The sequence below is a fragment of the Convolutriloba macropyga genome, chromosome 8, assembly GCF_964194025.1.
Source record: "Convolutriloba macropyga chromosome 8, txConMacr16.3, whole genome shotgun sequence".
NCBI classification, from domain to species: Eukaryota; Metazoa; Xenacoelomorpha; order Acoela; family Convolutidae; genus Convolutriloba; species Convolutriloba macropyga.
Genome location: NC_134475.1, coordinates 14,774,588 through 14,781,907, shown reverse-complemented (window position 1 = coordinate 14,781,907; position 7,320 = coordinate 14,774,588).

Below are 7,320 nucleotides of genomic sequence, written 5' to 3'. Positions count from 1 at the left end.
AAACTACGCATTGTTATATGGCGCGTTACTATTTTAACAATTGGCAACCGAGCCCAGGACGAAAAAATATATGCTCACTAAGCTGGAGGGGGGGGGGGGAGGGGGCAGAACAGATCCAGAAAATCAATGATAACAATAATATGCGGTAGAAAACAAGAAAAAGCAAAGATAAAAATTCAGTTATGTATTTGAAACAGGGGCGTCACAGTCATTAAAACACGTACGAATATGAAAAAATCCTTAACCACATCTAGCAGTTTGCCATTAGGAAACACATAGAGTTGGCATGGTTCTTGATAATGAGACTAAATGAAAACACAAAAGAAAAATCGTATCTTTTCCGTTTGTGCCCCCCCCCCCCCCCCCAGCTTAGTGGGTGCATATTATTTGCAACACCCAGAGGCACGTGCAATATTTTTACATAATGATTTACTATTTAATGACACGTGCTCTGTAACTGGGGGGGGGGAGCATAACGTACTGGGGGGGGGGGCACAAACGGAAAAGATCCGAAAAATGGAAGTAAAATAAATATGTCAAATCAAAGTCATTAACACTGCTGTTCTAAACTGAAAACCATTAAACACAATTGGCTATGTATAATCAAGAAGAGTCATCAAACCAGATCTGTCATTAGTAAGATTAAGTGTCATAGAAATGAACAAAGACAAAACTAAAAAAACACAAAGAATGTCAACATAACAGTAGTTATGAACAAACTGAATAATATGAATAACAGTAATTATGATAATAATAATAATAGTAATACCAAAAAGTTTAGAATCAAAGCTCAACCAGAGGATATTTCCTCGCCAAAGTTTAGTCATCAGATAGAAAAGTCTTTGGAACGTCACTTTTTTCGCATTTATACAGTTACAACATCCACAAGGAAGACACAAAGTGCACAACTCTTTTTTGTTGAACTTAAGTTGAGATAAGTTTGGAAGAATTTAAGGAGTTGATTTTTATTTTGGTGGTTGAAGAGGATACCCCTTTTTTGAAGTAGTTGTTGCACATTTTCGACTGTTGGCAAGGGCGTACCCAGAAGTCTGAAGCGCACTTTCTCAAGCAGAAAACGCTCCATCTGAATTTGAGCGTGATTTGGTTTCTTGTTAGAGCCTTTGATATTTATTTTTTATCCAGTTAGTGTACAGTCTGCCCCATCAGAATCATCTCGATTAAGAGAACAATGTGAAGTTTTTGGTACCGAGACAGTTGGAGATTGCCTAATTGTATGAAAATGTCCTTGATGGTGTGGTTTTCCGTGTTAAGAATGCATTTTACAGCTCTTCGCTGGATACTTTCAACTACAAAAAGATCAGTCTCGCAAAAAGATCACTTTCCAAAGCAACTATCAGTAGTTTAAGGTGGAAACTAAGTAGCTAATAAAAAGCTTTCTTTGTCTTGGGCAAAAGCATATTTTTGTTGGTGAAAATGAGGACGATGAACTTCAAACTGAAGAACATTCTTGGCTCATCAAAATCACGAATCAAAAAAAATTATTTTAAAAAGTTGCAATAAGCTGTATTCAATGGTTGATCTCTCTGGTAATAAGTAAATAATCTCCTCAAAACCAACCCGTTATCACTAACATTTGCAAAACAACTAACTTTAGTTAAAGAAGAAACAAAATTTGACACAAAAGACAAAAAAAGCTAAAACGACAATTGCTGAAACCGTAAAATCCTTAACAAATCTGAAGGAATTTTACCAATTCTTGCTCTCATATATAAAATGAACAGATAGCGCAAAAATATGTATCTTCTAGCATCTGAATTTGCAGAATTTTGTATTTTTGTTGATAGAAGGCTTCTAGATGGGGACTGGCTAGCGCCCAAAACTCTATCAAAATTTCGAAAGATTTGTTTGGTGGTTCCTCTTTTTGTAAGGAGTGTAGTGTGTTGTCCCGAAAAAAAAACGTTGCTCTTTCGGCTGCTTGAAACCTCCGCTCTTGGTAGTTCAATTAATAATAAAAATATGTAATATCAGCAACAAGTAAGGTTATAGCCAAAGACTGATAATTGTTTGATATCAACAATCAAAAGGAATTTTTCTATAAAAACTAATTAGTGGCCCACACTAAATCAAACCAATTCAATCACTCTATCTGCATTTATCGACAAAACAGTCAACTTACTTCCTAACCCAAACACCTATAACAAGTGTTGTCTCCAAGGACCTATATTACCGGCCGAAAATTTATAATCTTCGCAACCAGCGATTTTCAGTAACGTTACAGTCTCACTCACTGTTTTTCTTGTTCTTAAGGGTACCTTGTTCTTAAGGGTTAGATTTTCTTGTTTGTAAGGGTACTCAACCTTATCAGTTTTTATCAGCAAAACAAGTCGTGTCGTTCCATTCAGAACCTTTGAGCTAACGTATAAGTGTATCAATGGGCACAGAATGTTGGTCACGCGATGTAGAATATCGTAAAAAATGCTTCCTCAGAATTACCGGAATTTCGTGGACAACTCGCTTTGCTAATTTCAGGATCCAACAAAAGTTATGTTTCATGTTCAACAGTTCCCATACAAAACATGCGTTATGTTTCTATCCTTTCCATGTTACTGATACTTCTCTGATTTAGTCTATGAATACTTTTGCTCCCCAAGTGGATCTAACAGTATTTGTTGCTGCCAACTTTTAACAATTTTCTCATAATCACAATGATCGAAAAATCAAGGAAAATTTAGATTTTTCTGCCTCTATCCTTGTCGAGCGTTCATCAGCTTTTTTATTGTGAATCTGAACAATGACTAAATTGCGTTCCTCACGATTGAGTGTGGTTTTTGGTGGATTTTTTGTCTCTGGTAAGACTGTTGTTTCTTTCATAGAAGAACACAAAAAATACTGAAATATCGTCTTTACTCTGTATGTTTTAATAGCGAAATAAATGATTTCAGGTAACGAACAATTCCGTTGCTTTTCGCATTGCGTATGCAATTGTTCCAAGTGTCCCCAGTTAAAACCTGAGGTTCATCAGGCTTGATGAAGTAGGGTTTTCGGGACTTGAGGGGGAGTCTCAAAAGTTTGGAAGCTTATATTTTCAACAAATTAGTTTCTAGCTATCAGAATGATCCTCAAACAACACTTTTTTTATTCTGTTTGTTTCAATTGAGTTGCAGCATGATTTCTAACAAGAAAATGTCAATTATTTGTACCTCAATTATCAAACTTTATTCATAACTCATTATTTTCACTACAAACACCAGTTATTTGCTCTTACTCCTACTTTTTTTGCCGCTTTTTCTTGACAATATTGATTAATCTTGCTGTACAGTTACCAAAACTATAAAAATTTAAAATGCTGCTTTTTCCTAGCTCCACTTTCAAATAGGCACCTTGGTTTTACCAATGTGTCCCTGATTACCAAGGTTTCAAAGTTTGACCTGGCCGACAAAACTTGAATATAAGAGCCTCAACAAATTTTCGAATCAAATTCCTACATCTATACCAAATTTCTGCTGCAAATACAAAACACATCCGAAACAATAGTTAACTTAGTTCTCCTAATAACGGAGCAGAGAGCTTGTATCCAAAAATCTTTTGGAATAGAAAGCAAACGTTTTTTCAATTCTTTTTCTCATTTCATTTCTTCATGAATATCCCATCCGTTAAATTTTTGTTCTGTTATCTTTGTTATGGAACTAAACTTGTTTGGTTGTTTTGCATAGAACCCAAACATTTGCTAAATTACACCACAAAAGTATCACTTTTTAATTAGTAAAAGTATTTGTTCCGACCCTGTGCAAGTTGAAACAATTGATAATTGCTTTTTTTCCACAGACATTTTTCTTGCTTCTACACACAAAAATTTTTTTGACAAAAACTTTATCTTATTGTCTTTAATTTGTATTCCCTGCGCTGTGGGTAATGGTTGAGGGCAAACAAACATCCTTTTTTTCATGAAAAAAAGCAAAAAAAGCCGAAAAATCTTTTCAAGCATAATTTTGTTTTTCTCCCTTTTTTCAGCAGGAATGTTTCAGGTTAACGTACCCATTACATCCTTCCTGAAATGACTAATCAGTGATCCCAATTTTGTAGCTACATATAGTGAATAAGTACTCACTTTTATTATACCAAAAAGGTTTATATAGGATGCAATTTTCGCGCTTGGAGGAATTCATTTATAAATAACATTGCTTTTCCCAAGCAAGTCAGTTCTTCTCTTTTTCTGCTGTAATCATATTTGGTTCATTTAGTTTAATGACCTCTGAGTTTAATTCTGAATTTTTTGACAACTTGATCACTTTGCAAAGCTAGTCTTTATTTTGTTTACTTAACAATTAAAGACAAATTCCACTCGAACTTACATCGCTTAGGTTCGTTCCTTTTGTTTACGTAGTCAATATGCTCAAGATTAGCTCCTAAAGTATGTAACCTAATTAACCAACCAATATGAAAGTCTCAATTTCATGTAGTGTTGACGAACTCCATTACAAATTCTGTACTCCTCCTTTCTAGACTATTCTAACGAATAGTAACAAAAGGTTCCGTCGGTCCCTGTGTATTAGCATTTTTTCTTTTGCACAGAGCTTTTTTGGAACTTATTGACCTCTGTTAGAGTGAACCAGTAAGTATAGCTCCAAGTAAATGAAGGTTACATATTACACAGAGCACCGTTTAGTGATTAAACTTTTTCTAGAGGGTATAGGCAAGATCATATATGTATATATATGTATAAATATTTATATATATATTTTTATAGTTTTACATATAATCAAATATTTATATATATGTATATATATATATATATATATATATAATTATGTATACATATATATACATATATATATATATATATATATATATATATATATATGTATACACACACACACACACACATATATATATATATATATATCTGTATATATATATATATGTATATATATATATATATATATATATATATGTATATATATATATATACAAAAATACATATATGTATATATATATATATATATATATATAATATATATGTTTTTATTTATATGTAAGTCACTCAGTCAACCAATTGTTTTGCAGAAAAAAAACGGCTGGAAAGAAGTTCACATGCAATTTAATTCTCTACCAACAAACCTAGCTCTGTCTAACCGTAAACTAACTCCGAATATTGCAATCAAACTGGCCATTTTTTTGCGGCCTTGTTAGATCAGACTTACTAGCTCTCACCAAAGTCAGTTCAATGCTACCGACTTTGTCAACTCCTCTATGTCCTCCTCCAGTCTGATTCTTCGACCTTTTCTTTCGTTTGCGCCACAGTACCCCAGATCAGTGACATAACAAAATCAGTTTGTTTCATTTCTCTTTCTGACTGACACTTTGTTTTTCAAACAAAAGCCTGCACAACTCAGGGTACTCCAATAACAGACTTCTCTGATCGTCACTCGCCCTCAACAAGTTCAGAGAAGAACCACACGACACCTCCCTCCTATTTTGTACAATATCTTTTTGGCTGAATAAGCCGATCGACAACTGACTTCGATCAGTACCTATTGCTTTCTTGACTTCAAAGTCCGATGACTGCTCCAGTTCAATATCTTGCTTCAAAAACAAACTCTCGAAGTGTGCTGCCACTACATTCTCCCCATTATCAACTACAAAAACATTTTCTCCATCGCTTGGAATTTTCAGCTCCAGATCACTTGCGTTTGAAGGTGGCAACTACTTATCAGCGCCGAACTCTACTTTTTGGTTTTGGATTACTTCACACTGCGATCCTCTATTTGAACTTTTTCCAATAAAAGTTTCTTCTGCAGTAGAAACTTTGCTTTGCCCCACCATTAATGATTGCTCAATCTCGCTTCGTAAAGTTTGCTCGCTATGAAGAATTATGTCACTTGAAGCATAAAAGAAACTGAGTTTCCGGTTTTGCTCGTTAATGTGGTGTAAATGAGGCTACGAGTTTAACGAACTGTTGTTCTTGCCATCTGGCTCATTCAACTTCATCTGAACAGAGCCAAAAGCCATACATCGCGCTCTAACACCACTTCAACCCTGGCCATAATTAAAGGCGATGGACATCACTAATTCTTCAGCAGTTTAATGGTCACAAACATCATTAACAACTGATTTATCGGCCACCACTGTTTCTGCATCGAAGTTATGATTCTCCACTGTTTTGAAAATTGCAGGCGCTAGCTGCTGACCCGAAATTTCAAAACAGGTTTCGCCTTCCTGTATAGTGTCAACTCTGCCTCCAATAGTCGCGAAAATATTTTAGTCGTCGTTTTCAATTTTGTCTGTTTCATCAACTGCGTTTTCCTTCCAGATCTTGGTGAAAAATTTACGCCTTATTTTGCTTCTGTAGTCAATTTTTCTCCTTCGCCCTCTTCTGGAAATCCAACCGCGTTTGCTTTTGCAGCCTTGCTTTCAAAGTTTTTGCTCGTTTTGCAATATGCATCATCTGTTGAGAAATTTGCAAAACTGATTTGTAGGCTCGCACAGCTATCTTCAAATGAAGTTCGGGTCAAACAAAGTTGATCAGTGTTCTGCGACACGCTACTGATTATACCCTGGCTTGAATTGTTAGCAATTGAGTTTTCACTAAAGACATCTTCTGTTGCTGTTGCCAGATCACTCTTCTGAGCAAAATTGGAAAGCGGCTTACCTGTTTCCCCAACATCTACCCATTTCCTAAATATTGGCATGCAAGGACCGGACGTGATGTATTCACACGCTATGAACACTTTAGAGCACGTTCTCCCAATTGTAAATTCGTTTTTGGTAGTCGGCTTAAAACAGTCAGAATTACTGTGCTACTCACGAATATTTGGAAAACACGTCGTCGTCCATGCAATGAAACTTGTCTTCATTGTCGCTTTCGATGAAGCTGTCGTATCTTTTAAAATCGTCGTCACTAAAAAATGCTACTCACTGTTAGCAATTTCATCGAGTGCTTTGCTCCTCAGTGCTGCATTTTTCATGTTTTTACCATTGTCCCATTGTGGAATGCATCGTGCCATCATTTCCCTGAATTCTTTAGCTTCGATTATGGTCATTGCCGTAATATTTTCTTCAATTCCCTGTTAGAATTAAAATTTTGTCTTTCATCAATGACATTTGAACCAGTAACAGTCTCCACATCGGACAAACTTTTAGTCCATTTTGAAGTGCTTCTTTGTTTTATGTCATTGACCTAGGGCTTTTCTTCAAGCACTGCCTTTAGTCCAAAACCAACAGCTTTTATACCAGACTACAACATTTGGCTGAACATAAATTGTTTGACTATATCGGTTTTCAAATGAAGGTCTGATTTTCGAGTCCGCTCTTGGCGCGGTGACACCTCTCTGTCAACAACGTCACTTTGAAACACTGGTT